Raw genomic sequence first — 15,380 nt, forward strand, 5'->3', positions numbered from 1 at the left:
TTATGGATAGAATTTCTAGGCACAGCTAGGGGCCGGAGGGAGTCCGGTTTGTGGACCACAGGATCTTGTCTGATCTTTTTGCAGACAACGTTGTCCTGTTGGCCCCATCAAACCAGGACCTCCAGCGTGCACTGGGGCAGTTTGCAGCCGAGTGTTAAGCGGCTGGGATGAGAATCCGAGGCCATGGTTCTCAGTCAAAAAAGGGTGGCTTGTTCCCATCAGGGTGGTGGGGAGTTCCTGCCTCAAGTGGAGGAGTTCAAGTATCTTGGGGTCTTGTTCACGAGTGAGGGAAGGATGGAACGGCAGATTGACAGGCGGATCGGTGCAGCTTCTGCAGCAATGCAGTCGATGTACCAGTCCGTCGTGGTGAAGAAGGAGCTGAGCTGTAAGGCGAAGCTCTCGATTTACTGGTCAATCTACGTTCCGACTCTCACCTATGGTCATGACCGAAAGGGCAAGATCCCGGATACAGGCGGCCGAAATGAGCTTTCTCCGCAGGGTGGCCGGGCGCACCCTTAGAGATAGGGTGAGGAGCTCGGTCGGCATTCCCCCAGAGGAGCTGGAGGAAGTGTCTGGAGAGAGGGAAGTCTGGGCATCTTTGCTTAGACTGCTGCCCCTGCGACCCGGTCCCGGAAAAGCGGAGGAAAGTGGATGGATGGATGGATTTCATCTGCATTGATGATGTCCTTTAAAGCTAATCACATGTTTCCTTGTTGTGCAGGTTTTATATGTGGTAGCTGGGAGCAGTTTAACCAAATTGGCTTTGTTCTTTTGAGCCCTGACCAGGTTGAGCCCTGTTCTTAGAGAAAGAGACAATTTGTGATGGAGCCATGCCCTCCTGCCTCCCCAGGCTTGTTGACTATATCTTGTGACCCCTCAGTTTTCTTCCCCCATGCTGGGACCACTGCATCAACACTGAATGTTTCATTTATCACAAGGAAGCCAATGTAACAACCGAGGGAAGCACACCATGTAAAATCTTCATTATGACCATGTTCATATCGCTACACAAAGATAAGATTTCAAGTCGCAAAACAATATGAGCTTTGTGTATAAAATGAAAAAGAATTAAGTTTCAGGGTAAATTTTCATTGGTGCTTTTATTTATTCAGAGAAAATGAACCTTTAGACTCTAATCAAATTGAATTACATTATCACTCCTCATATTTAGTGCTACCGTGTACATACAAGTGAATCTACTTGGCTCCTCTTTATTGTCATTATTCAATCTGAGCAGCCATAAAAGCTGCTGGATATACACCCTGTGTCCTTTTTTCCTTCTGCACACTAATATAGCAGTGGAGTTTCACAGAAAGCCCAGGAAATGACAGTACCACCCACACTATTTGATTGACAATTGGTGCGAAGGAAGCATATTGCAGAAACAGAACACTGAAAGACTAAAAATAATGTATTTTAAAGATGTCGGCTGTAAATACAGGCTTACACTCCAGCTTTAAATACAAATAATGTTTGACTCCTTGTCTTTTTGAAATCTTTCTGCTTGTTTTTTATTCTTCCCCTCTCATTACTTTGTATCTATATGTGTATGCGGCATGGTATTATGGTGTGGGGGCAGTCACATTGTCCTTTTTAAGAGGACAAAAAGCAAGTCTCCAAAATGTAAATCATTGTTTTACTGATGACTTTAAGGTTAGGATCAGGGTTGAGTAAATAGTGGCTGTGCTTAAGGTTCGGAGAAGTCTCCAGGAGATGAATATAAATCAGTGTGATGTTCCCTGAAGTTGATGAGGCAGTGTGTTACTTTCTACATAGTGAGGACCAAAAATGTACTCTTGCTACAGAGCACATTTTTGGAAAGTGAGGACATTTTGGCCCGTCCTCACTTTGTGAAACACCTTTTTCCGGGTTGAGACTAGGTTTCAGGGTTTAGGTTAGGGTTAAGCATTTAGTTCTAAGGGGCTAGGGAATGTTATATCAGCGTGTCCTCACAGAGATGGAAGTACAGGTGTGTGTGGTGTGCTCTATTGTCTGCTGAAGCAAATAAGGATTCCGCAGTGGTGAGTAATGTTGGATGCACAAACTAGTGCTGGAGCCTTTCATGTCAGGGTGACATTGGCACTTGTGATTGGATGGGGACTAGCTTGAGCATCCTTAGCTTGTTTCCTACCTCTGTGTGCTGCATGCATTTGTAAATGTGAGCCCAGGCAAAGTGTGATATTGATATAGGTGATTAGTGTATAGGAGGGTGGGTGTGGATTTAGGATGAGCAGTAAACAGATGTACAGTAATGTTTGAAATATGAAAGTCAGGGATCTGAGATGTCTAGAAGACATAGATGGAGAATAGTAGAGGAAGACTGGAGGATGAGAAAGCACAAAACATAGGCAAATGGAGGGAGGAGACTACAAGGGAGAAAAAAATGACATGTTTTTAGTGAAAATTGGAGACTGAAAAGCAGGTTGGGGAGTGTACAGAGAACGGAGCTGAACAGAGGTTGCAGGGACAGACGAGACGAAAGACAAAAGAGGGAGGTATTGATTCTTTCTGCCAGCTGGGGGGGAAACTCAAGCCAACTGTGCTTTCTGAAATTAGAGCCAAGGGAAAGGTAGAAGGATGGAGAGGATGGTGGAGAAGAAAATGCTGGCAGAGAACACCAAGGAAGCACTGACACTGCTGGTTTCACAATTTGTGCAGAAATAACAATAAAGACGGTGAAAAGTGCCTGCTTATGAATAACAAATGGTTGCAGCAGTGCTTGGTAGAGGCATAACTGCAAAATGAGCAAGTCTTTATTTTTATTACATGCAAAAACCTTGAGTTTAATTTGAATTACATTAGATTAAAATGTTAGTGATTCAAAGTCACAATGCAAAAGTTAATTTACACAGCTGAGATCAGACTTTGTATTCATAATGACTTGTCTACAAAAAGACCAAAACAAGCAAAATGCAATGGAGAGCATCATCTTCCTCAAGATAGACGCTGATTGCCCTACTACAGGCAATCATGGATGAAATAATTATAACAAATTGGAGAATGTATTGGTGAGTGCTGTAGAATCAGAGGAAGATATTTACTAAGGTCTTGTGGCGCTAAACAGTGAAATTGCATGTGTTCATTTTTACTATACTGTATTTTGGGCTTTTCAACCTTTTATTTATAGTTGTGTACATTCGAAGAGGTGGACAGGAAACAGAACGAGGGAGACCTGCGCCAAATAATGGGGTCATGCACATAGTGTGTTACTGGGTACATGGTGCATCGCGCTTTTGCCACTCTGCTACAGTGCGGCTCTGCAAGTGGCGTTTTGTGCCGGAGAAACGGAAGAAAAGTGGCAAAGCAGGAGCTTCGTCCTGGGTCTCATGCAATGTATAAAAGTGTTTCCATTCAGGGACGCAAAGATAAGGGAGTAAAAAGGAAATTTTTACAAACATCCTCAGTGCCTGATTGACCACCACCGCATCAGAGGGAACTGTGGCTACAACTTAACATCAGGAGAAAGCAGGTGTAAAAATTATGGCCCTGCTCTCAGCGTGGCAGCTGTTAGTCATCTGAGTTTTCTTTGCAGTTAATAACATGTTTGAGGAGGGAGAGGGTGTTTGTAAATTGCATTCCTTGCCAGAGGAGAATGTGAGGGACTTTACAGGTTTTCAGGTCAAACCATGCTTCAACTGTTGAACAAAAAAAGATGACTGGCAGGAGACTGCAGTTCTGAAATGTATTTGAGTTTCAACACGGTTGAAGAAATCAACAGTCACTGTAAGCATACACTTGGCCCTACCGTCCATGTGAGATCCTGTCGCTGTGCTCATTTACATCAGTGTTGGGAAATACTCTTGCTCCTGTTCGTACAGCTCTGTAGCAGAGGATACAATCCATAAACTTTCTTTTGGTATGGTTGCAGTCTAAGCTTTTTTTTTTAAATAAGATAAAGCACAAGGTCGTTCAGCTACATTTGACTTAATATTTGTTTCCTGCTACATGAACATATTCTGATCCACAGTTTAACATTAAATCTCCAGTCAGCAAGTCCAGTCCATTTTGTTAAATTTTAATGGAATTATAAGCGCCAGCTTCTGCCAAAAGTCCCTGACTGCTGACGGGCGTGTTGGACTACTTTTTGCCATATGCTTGAAAATTACACTGTAGCTTGTAATGAAATGATCACTGCCACATTGGAGTGCTGATTTCATGTCAGGCCTCATTTTGCACCAGTGACGAGGTTGCACTACATCACTCCTTATTTAGCATCCTAATGATATACAGTATATCGAAATGGGTCTACTGTATTGCACAACTGTCCTACTTCCTGCCAGTTCTGCCCTCTGAGGACTGAAAGAAGAAATGAACAAATTATCCAAACAAATCTAATGTTGGCAAAAGAGTTGTAGCCATAAAGTGCTGCTGCATGCAATATAAAGTGGAATCTGTGTGATGAGCAGAGATGGGAAAAAAGAGATTTGCCTATGGGGGAAATTAAATTGGATAGAAAGGAAAAGATTTTGGTCTTAATTGAACAAGCAACACACTGTTCTCTCACACACAAGGCAGGAACGCTGAGCGAATGTTCTGTCAACCCTGTTGGTTCTGGTTGCAGCCGTGGATGCTGAAAAACAAAACTGGTACATTTACATTCCATTAAAGAGAGGGAGCAGGGAGACGCCCTCATCCTCCGCTTTCTCTCTTCTCCCTTCCCTTGTATAAGAAAGCCAGAGCTGTTAATGAAACAGGAGTGGACACATGCACTCAACACACTCACTGGCATCAGCACTTTCCCCTATTTACTGCAGCTTCCTGATTATACACATGGGATAACGTGTACAAGGCTTCAGTCAACTGCTGCATCACCTTCACTCTTTACAGCTCCTCCTCGTCTGCGTTGGTGTGAATGGGAAAACATATTTTAAGTGCATGTGATTGGCTGTTAATGGGTAAAAGCAGTGCCATAAAAATACACAGAACAAAAATCAAGGTATTCACACGACAAAAAGCGGGGGATGTATATTCGTGTGCGCCTACTATATAGATGGGTAACAGTGTGGGAAACGAATGCAAATGAACACGATACTGGATACATTACTCTGACGCTAATTTGGAGTGACACATACTCATTCTTTTATGGAAATGGACTGACACAAGGCGCACACATCCACATAACCTATGCATAATTATGAACAAACAATGATCCCTCATCCTCCTTTTTGCCACTCTTGTCATCTTTTCTTTCTTTCTCTTCTCATTCCTCCCTCCCTCCCTTCAGCTGTGTCAGATGCTGCAGTATGGGTGTCATCGCACAGCCAAGTCTTAGTGTGACACATGCACACAACTGCAGTCTTGTGAAGCAGAAAACCCATTTCTGCCCTGACTACCTTTTGGAAGGAGTGAGAGCGAAGGAGTGAGAACGAGGGAGTGAAGGAGGGAGAAAAAGGGAGGGTGAGGAGTGACAGAGGGATGGGGGGGAAGGCTCGGCGTGAGGAAGCTGTGGCAAGTTTATAGAAGGAAGAAACGGCGCTGGCCTGGTTTTAAGTTGTTTACCAACAGTGTATCTGCACATTGAACTGATGTGAATGTTTGATTCACTTACATATTTCTGCATGTGCAAAAACAAATTATTTTTTTCTGCAGCTGTGTTTTTTGTAGCTTATGTGTGTGTGTGTTCGCCTTTGTCCAGCTGGGCGTGTTGCGTGATGCTCTTTGGTCATTAGGCAGTCGTATTCACTCATTTCATAAACAAGCTCATTATGCTTCCATTAACTGCTGACAGAGAGATGGGTGAAAGAGGGCAGCACAAAACACGGAGGGGACTGAGAAAGAAGGGGGGAGGCAGCACTGGCTGACTTGACCTGAAATGTGGAATAATACCTAATAAGGCTGATCGGCGAAGAGGTTCGAGTGGCAGGTGCATTTAGCAGGATGTAAGTAAGATGTGAAGAGGGATTTAAAAAAAAAAAAAAAGGTTGGTGCAGTCTGAGATATTTGGTTTTTAAAGTAGGACTGTACTGACATTTTAACCTGCGGTGGGTGTGAGGGGTCGAAGGCGTGATAGGTTTAGTCTTATCATGCGTACTGGTGCAAAATGAGCTGACTGAACTTAAAGTTGCATGTAAAGAAGCACATGCAATAATGGAATTAATCAAGGTATTTTTTTTTCCCCAGTACAATTATAAAGTGAATCCTGCCATGGTTGTATTTAGCACAGCGGGAGGTTGGTTCTGACAGTCGGTTCCATTTTGGATCTGGTTTTGCTTGATTGAACTTTTTTTTTTTTAATTTGCAAGTTTCTGAGATTCTCAAACATCTTAACTGAATTTAGTTTTTTGTTGGTCTGCATTCAGCAAAGGATTTAATTTGATAAAATGTGATTTCATCCCAACCACTACGACAAGTGTTGTTTACCACAAGTTGCCTAACGCTAACCGCCATGAGCATCAGCAAATATGTAATCTGAGCTCACTGAATTGTGCTTTAGAATCGTTTTACTGCTTAATAACTAAGCTTTTTCTTATCTTATGTTTTATTTCCAAAGTTTTGTGCTATTGCTTTAATGTCCAGTGTCAGTCTAAATGCAGTCTCCAAAGACCGGTTAGTCTGTAGTCCTGTTAACGTGCTTATTATTTAGTGTAGAAGATAAATGTTTTGTAATCTGATTGCTATAATAGACTTTTGCAACCTTAGACTGTGGGGCAGGTATAGTGGCTCTTTACCTCAGGAAAATTGGTCATACAGTCCAACAGTACCTGCATGAAAGCACCCCTCATTTAGAAATGGAGAGATGGCAGAGTGAGCAGTGGGAAGAGGAGTAGATTAAGAGATAGATGTTGAGGTGAGCAGACAGAGGGAAGGCTTTTGTAGTAATGGGGCAGAGAATAAGACACAAATGTTATGGCCTCGTATTTTGTGGGAATGAAAAATGGAAGGTAGAGATGTGGTAGAAGTTCTGAAGCCATCTTTTAGCTGTCACTTTTGTTGAATTACTTTTAGTAATACTACATATTTTTGACCTATTTGTTTTTTAAGCTGTTTCAAAGGAGAGTGACCATGGAATCAAAACAGACTAGACCTCACTCGGAGTGCAAACCTCTGCCAAGGTAACTCTAGTTTACCCATAATGCCATTACAGCTAAAAGCAGTATTCCCATGATTGTTTGACCATTTCTGGCATTTGGAATGACACTAATATTAATAGTTTGAAAGTTATTAAAGGAAAAAATGATGGATATGAGCAATTAATAAAGGCCTTGAACAGCTAAGGTGTCAGTTTTCCATTGCAGACTGACTAGATGTGAGTTAAAGCCCTTCATAGATGTACACAGGTCGCACCTTTTGGCTACATGCAAGTCAGCTGTAGTCTGTTTTCCAATGTGCCTCCTGCTACACACATACAGAGACAAAGTAGTAGGCTGTTGCTGGCTTCTGTGTTGTGTTGAGGTGGACAGATGTGACGTACACGCTGTTCTACATGGTCCTTCACTCCATTCCCTGTTGCACAACTTGTTTACTGTTGCCTTAGATGATTGTAGTAGTAAGTCTGAACTTTAAGTCCAAACTCCCAAGAATAGGAGGAGAAAGTACTTGTGTATGACTGGAATCCCGGTGTCCTCAACAGACTACTGTGCTCTGAATGAGATGTAGCTGCCTCATAACAGCTAGTTGGTCCACTAATGAGCACTTCTCCAAAAGCAAAGGAACACATCTAAATTGGCATTGCTTGGACAGACTGAACACATTTACAATCCAAGTTTTTGTCTTTGTCAACTGAAAAAATGTCAATCATAAAATGGTTAATGGCTAATGATCTGCATTAGCACTAAAATCTAATCAATTGTTTTGTGGGTCATACCCTACCTCAGAGATTTTTATCAAAATACATTCAATACTTTGGAGGTAAATATGATTGTATCAAAGCAATAGATTATTCCTAAACTCAAAACAGCTGGTAAAATGTCCAAGCATTAAAAACTATTTTTGACCTTTGACTTGTTTGCAGAGGCATATGAAACAAACATTTTCACATGTGGAAGTCAGCTGTCAGTGGCATTTTATAAAAGGCCAAAGCTGAAGCCATGAAATTTCCACAACAGACAGAAGAAATTTTAAGGCAACAAATGGGAGACACGGGTGTACAGGTAAAGGTTACGGGGCCAAGGAGGTAAAGGCAAGGAAATGGAGAGAATAAACCAATATACAGCACAAAATGTGAAAACCAACCAGACAAACACACAGGCTCTCGCTGTATATCAGTTTATTTTATGATGTCATTAAATGTGACAGGTGGGGTCGTCTTGCCGACAGCGAGTCAGCCCACAAACTTTCTTTGAACCATGTGGTGTTATTTTGGGACGAGTCTTCCTCTCTGTCTCGGTTCCCTCAGTACTTCTAAAGTTATGACTGCACTTTTTAGAATTAATTGATGGTAAACATCAGATTTTATGAGCCCACAGTGACCATGTGGACTGTAAATTCATGCTAGGTGTCTCGTGTGGCTGTATTGATTTTAAAATTTGTCTGCATTGCCTTTCCTCTTTTGCTCCCTCATGTCTCTAGCTTGTGCATGCGTCTCCAGCTGCTTTGCTTCCAGACCATGTACAGCTCCCATTACACTACTGGCTGATGGCCTCACAGCCTCCATTCAGTTCACAGGATCTCTTTAGCAATGTGAGAAAAATCGACAGGTCAATATCTTTGCATCCACATCATCATCGGTGTTGTGTGATAATGGCGAAATCGCATTGAATCTGTCTGCAGCTGTAGAATGACTCATTTGTCATAGTTAAAAACACAAATGATGCTGAAGGAATAAAACATTGTTTTGCAAATGTCCATCCGTACATCTAAAATGTATTCTAATGATCATATCCACTGTGGAGTATGTCTGATGCTATGGGTCGATGTTTTTGATGGTTTATAGCGGACCTCTTTAAAGCATAGCCACCATATCCAATACATGGATATGGTAATTGAGCAAATAAAATGTCGGTAAACACTTGAAATAAAGCACTGTGTAAATGTGAAGAAAATGTGTCTGAGTAGTTTGTTCCTGTGTAGAACACTACAAACTTGACATGCAGGGATGAACAGCCCCCATGAAGGCAAGGCAAGCTTATTTTATGCATCACATTTTCATACACAATATGCCTTAACTGTTGCAGCCCCTAAATTGTGGAATACTCTACCTCTTAATCTAAGGCTTGGCAACCATAAAGAGAACTGAAGATGCAGCAAACAGGTTCTACATACTGAGACACGGCAGTGGGGAAAGTAATGTTTTGGTCTTGCATTCATGTGGAGGAAATGAGGACACCGCTAAAGAGAAGGATCAAAGAGCGGTGACCAGAGGGAGGGTGCAGGGAAAATAAATGGCTCCCACTCACAGGAGGAAGTGGTTTGTTTGTAGAATAATTTGGCAAGGCACTGTGTACCATCCTTATCTATCACTGAATAAGCATGCAGGTTTACTGGTGACTGGTGCTGTGTAATGAGTCATCTTTATGTGAAAGGTCAGGTCTGACCTTCTGTGGTGGCTCTATCCAAGCTGCTACAGTGTCCTTGTGACTTTAAGTCTCTACAAACTTGTGCTAATCCAGACATCTGACATTTCAAAGGTCAGGGTATAGTTCAGAGGGCCTACACATGGAATGATTACCTAAAGCGTTTATGATTTGTTAGCACAGCTAAGTGTTCATTATGTAACACTAATGCATATTGCTCAGCAAAGTCTTGTCTCAATCTACCACCAGAATCAATAAGTAAAATGTTATATTACATGATCCTCTTGATTGCTACACTCATGGGAGAGGTTTTAATGACTGATCAGTGAAAACCTTTAACTATCATGCTTTTCTTGGAACGTTTTCTTACTATAAATGTGATGACCACACGCATTGCCCTCTGTATGTCTAGCAAATTACATGGCATTAAAATGAAGAAGGGCGGGAAACAAATGTAGGAGGGAGGATGATGACCTGAATCTTAATTGGAGGCAGAGGGCAGAAGCGAGTGTGGACCAGAATGGTTGTAAGTGATGGACTGAAAGCCTGCAGAAAAGCTGAAATGGATGGATGAATACATGACAACTGGAAGAAGGGATTCTAGTCGAGCTTCTTCATTACAGCTCGGGAAGAATACATGAGGGTGCATATGGGACCGTGTGTATGTGTGTGTGTGTGTGTGTGTGTCTGTGGTTCCACGTGCTTATGCTTATTATGACCATGAGTTTTGTGTGCGCCTTTAGGCATGTGTGCACTCTTGTACATGTTTGTGCCTGTGTGTGTTATTTGGTTGTGTGCGCTGTGTTGGAGTGGGTGAGCACTACTGCCTTGGCAGCTCCCTGCAGCAACAGTATTAGAGAGGTGACACCACTGAAATGGAGCTGATCTATTTGAGTGTTCATGTGTTGTTGTTGTTGTTGTTCTGTGGTTGCATCGGCAGTGAATCGGTTCCGAGTTTTGTGTTGCGACTCTGAAAGGGAGTTGGAGCAGATTATAGAAACGTCGACGCCGGATTAGCTTCAATCCTTACAAAAGAAGAAATAAATGACTGGAAGATGTTTAGATGAGAGGATGGCAAAGTGAGATGCACTGCAGGACTTGGTTTTATAGTAACTGCTGGACAATGTGACTGCTTCTGAAGTTCCTGTGTGTTGCACCTTTACGTAGCTTTGCATTTTCAGATTGTTATATCCTTGTATATTTTACAAAAATTAAAGCAGAATGAGTCACATGATCAGCTTGTTATATGCTGCCATTGTTTTCAAAATGAAAGCTACATCTGCTGTAAACTGCTGCTTTGTGGCACCTGTTTCTGTGCAGATTTCCCTTGGGCTTTACAGAAAATTAAGATATAATGATAATTTTCCCCATCTGTGTTTTACCCACTGGCAGTGCCAGAAGCGCTGCCATAACATAGTTTGTTTTAGTCCTGTAAAGTAAGCAGCAAGTCCCCTAAAGGACAGGTTCAGATGTCTCTTATGAGCACGTACATACTGCACAGTATCTGTTGCTGTAATATGTTTTCCTGTCCATACTAGTCATTAAGGGGCCCCTTCCTAGTGGGAATTCATTATGAGAGCACACCCAGTTCAAGCTTTGTGTGGAGAACTGGATTCTTGTTTTAAAAATCACTGACTTATTTCAGACTTGACTGTTGTGGTTTAGCTTTGGATCAGCTGTAGTAAAACCTTACTGATTTCGAAGCGGAGTTTTGGGCTTGATTTAATTGAAAACATTTGGGAAAAAAATTGATAATCTTTTCTCTCCTCTCAACTAATCCAAGCCAGGTTTCTGTGTTAACTGTTTTTTGTCTTGGCAGAAATGAACTTGCAGTAAAGATGAGGCTTCTTGCAGAATAAAGATATTTGTGTTCTTTGCTGACTTCATCAGAGAAAACATGGCTTAGATTTTGGCAGAAAAACCCCTTGGTGCTAGAAATTCAGCCTCTTTTTGTGCTTTAGACTTATTTTATTAAGTAGACACTCCATTTTATATTATAAAATAGGTGGGGGTGGCATGATTTTACCCTTTGTCACCATCAACATAGCATACTCTGGCTCCAAATCCAAGAGGAACTACATTGGTAATGCATCTGTACATAAACGAGTACAACTTAAATCCAAGACATTACTCTACTTGGGCAGTCTGCAGTGCCAGCAGAAAACATGAATATGCCTACGCTCATGCAGACCAAAGACAGTAAGAGCATGTCTTAGAACTTGCAAGGTACAAAATAACTTGCTTGGCCCACATCACAGAGAAGGTACCAAGGAACGGTCTTTGGCCAAAATACAACACGTACGAACAGCTACATCCCTGGACTGCTGGAAGGTTCCTGCTGTAGTTTCTTGCAGAGTAAATGGTGTTCGATTGTGCAGAATCCTGGCCTGCACAGTAAGGCCACAAATCACCTGTTCTACCTCACATTAGGGACACTTCATCTGTGCTGTCCATCTCAGAAGTGATCAGATTGGCTTTGCCGCTGGGGTAAACTAAAGCCGAGTTACCTGGAGCGTCTTTCCACCTTGTGCTAATGATTCTTCCAGAATTAATGACTTGACTTGTTTATGGCTGTGAGGATACAGTGATCAGCAGGGACTGGTAAGGTCGAGCAAAATTCTGTTTTTATACTCAAAGTTTGGATGGCCTTCCCTTTCTAAACAGCAGTGAAATCTGTTTGTGTGCACTCACTAAAAAGAATGTTTGTCCCAAGAGGCTTGTATTTTATGTGGATCACTGTTGTACTATCATATTTTCTTCAAGCATATAGTAACTTCTAACTGTGTTGTCTTCCCTAGATATCAGCAAGGTGTTTTAGTTTTGAGGATTAGAGGCAGCTCCGTGTACACGGTGCGCACACTGTGGCTAAATGAGAAGAGAAACTGTTAATCAGATTCATTGTTAGAAAAACGGCTGCACTTGTTGCAACCTCTACTTTACTCCTTTGGTGGTTGAATTTTGCCCAATGTTTTCCAGCATGGGAGCTCTTTGGCTCCCTCTCATTACGGAAAGGTCAGGTGTGTGGTGGCGGCTGCTGAGTGCACTGTCTGGGCAGAGGTGAGGATGAAAGACGAAAGCAGGCAGGGCTGGTGAAAGGGGGTTCAATTACAGTAGAGAAACAGTGGTAAAATAACAAATGTTTGTAGTTGCAGTTAAAGCTACAGCATGTAACCTCTTTCAAATGTTTGTTGTAGAAACCTGCCTTAATGTGGAGATGCCGTCGAAGCCTACTGTCACTGACTCATTGAACAGCGCTGGCAGCAGTACAGAGATATTAGCTTAGGTTTTCAGCTATTTTTGCTTGATCATTAAGTTTCGTTGCATTCTTATTTACTGTATTTTCATAATGACAAATGTCTGAAGAGCGTGGTGGAGCGTAGGGAGAGGGAGTGCTGGGCGGAGCAGAGAGGGTTGATTTGAAGTTAACCATTGAATTTGAGGTTTGACATCCTGTTAACAGCATTGCAAAAGTGTTTAAGCCAAAATGCTTGGAGAGAGATCAGGCTAGGAGAGTGACAGTGGCTCCATCACTGAAGCTCTCTGCTGGTCTTCCCCTCCTCTATTGCTCTATCTAATCCACTCTCAGACTCCATACATCTTTGTCCTCTCTTCACTCCCACTGAATGCTTTGGTTCCTTCTGTCCTCATATAATCCATCCATCAATCTTTCTCCAACTCCCTCCTTTATCCATCTACTGTATACTCACCCTTTCCCCCCCCTGCTGCTCTTATTGCATTTTGTTTGGCTCTCTCAATACCAGCTATCTGTCTCTGTCACTTCCTGTTAAAGGCCACACACCGGTCTACAGTCATCAGTCCTTTAAGCACAATTGCACATGCAGTCTGGTCAGCAGCAGGGAGCTGAATGTGAATATGGGCATGATGCTTTTTAAAAAGGCTCTTTAAAGTCTGCGTGTGTGTGTGTACGGCAGTATTCATACATGCGACACCCCAGTGACCTCTCCTTTGCTATTACAGCCCATTGACTCGGTTGCCAGACCTTAAACACTGAACACTCAGTCTGTTAAACTGGTTGCTGCGTCGCTCACAGACTCGGCGTGTGAGCGAAGGAGACTGGGTGCAGTACGCAGTGACACACATTGGTGTGTCTGACTCTGTGTGCACTTAGTCTGAGGTGTGTGTGCATTTGTCTTCATGAAGGTGTGTATCTTCTGTTGTGATATCGACTGTCATTGATATGGTATCAGTGAGGGCTTGGGTACTAGTTACTGTTTATGTATTTATCACCGTTGTAGGCCGTAGAGGAAGTGTTCACACACTCACACTCGGGCACAATGAAACATATGGCTGCCTACAGAAGGTGGAAGACGGTAGCATAGTTGTAAGCATATACAGTCATTGTATATATGAGGTGTAATACATTGTATAGAAATGGGTACAGTACTGTACATGTGTAAATGGATTTCCTTTTTGTATTCTCTGATTCTCGATGGTTTCTTGAACATGGGTTCTGTATGAACAGGAGGTACACATGCACACACATTTGAATTGTTTTAATTTGGAAGAAAACTACTGAACTCTTAAACTGTATCAAAGCTCTTCATTGTCATTGTAAATTCACAGTGAGACTTATGGTTGAGACAGCTACAACAGATCAAATGGATACATTGAAATTATAATAAAAGAAATAATAAAACGCACTAAAACATTAAACACTGTTGGTGCAATCCATAAAAATAAAAGACAGTCGGTTATTGCTTAATTACAGTAATGATAGGTATCGTAAAGTAGAGATTTCACCCAGAGAGGGCAGGCTACAGCCAGTAATTTTCTGAAGAGTTTTGACAGTTTTATGGGGAGGCTTCTTGTCAGCAGCCGAGCAGCTGGAGTACCAAACTGAGATGTAGGTCTGTACACCCTCTATGCAGGAGTAGTAGAATGACAGCAGCAGTTTCCTTTCAAGGTCATTTTTCCTAAGTCCTCTCTGAAAATGTAGACGCTTCTGTTGCTTCTTGACGGTGGCATTGGTTTTGGCAGACCAGGAGAGATCCTCTGACATGTGAGTGCCCATAAACCTACAGGTGTCCATCCTTTCCACCCATTAATGTGTAGTGCTGCTGGTTCAGACCTCTTGAAGGTCATGATTAGCTTTTTAGTTTTGGTCTTCAATATGAGGTTATTTGCAGAGCATCACATTGTCAGACTGCTCACTTCATCCCTGTATGACAATTCATCTTTAGAGATGGGTGCAGTCAGTGTGGTGTCTGCAAATTAAATACCATTGGTGATGGTGTGATGAGAGATACAATTAAATGTGTAGAGAGCACAGAGCAGTGGGTTCAGCACACAGCCCTGAGGGGAGCCAGTGCTGAGCAGAACTGTGGAGGAGATACGAGGTCACATTTTTGACAATCTGTGACCGGTTGGTAAGGAAGTCCTTTACCCAGTGGCAGGTGGCTGGAGAGAGTCCTAATGCTGACAAGGATGTCAGGAAGGGTGGAGTGAACAAGTCTATGCACAGGATCCTTGCACAGCTCTTCTGATACATATTGTGTGAACAGGTTTCCTGCATTTGTAGAGTACGTGTTCTAGTGTGCGTGCACTCGTGCAGCTTAATTTTTTGAAGTTAGTACGTGTGTTAGGTTGTGTGCAGGGGGGTGTGTGAGATCTCTATTATGAGTATCTCTAGTAAAACCTGGTGGGTTGGAATGAGACTTACTGTGCCCCTGATCAGCTTCTAATTTTGTCTTCACAATTTATGGGCTTAGTGTGAGGATGACGAGCACAGAGCACGTGCTTTACTCGGGTGAAACAAAAGTTTACATACCTGTATTATTCATAATGGATATTTCATTGTAATCTCCAACACTTTTGTGCTTCTTAAGGCTCTTTTGTGCTTGCAGTTGCTATATTCTAATTGTAGCAGTTTTAGCTCGGGGCCAGTTTTCTCTCTGCAGCCATCCCTCT

The 15,380-nt window shown here is 42.2% G+C and overlaps 1 protein-coding gene across 1 annotated transcript in view; it reads left to right on the forward strand.

Annotated features, from left to right (window-relative positions):
* Nucleotides 1-15,380, forward strand: part of pcxb (pyruvate carboxylase b) — a 294,075-nt gene that overhangs the window by 36,077 nt on the left and 242,618 nt on the right. The gene's annotated exons all lie outside the window — the stretch shown is intronic.

This window comes from Monopterus albus, unplaced genomic scaffold, assembly GCF_001952655.1.
Source record: "Monopterus albus unplaced genomic scaffold, M_albus_1.0 scaffold104.1, whole genome shotgun sequence".
NCBI lineage: Eukaryota > Metazoa > Chordata > Actinopteri > Synbranchiformes > Synbranchidae > Monopterus > Monopterus albus.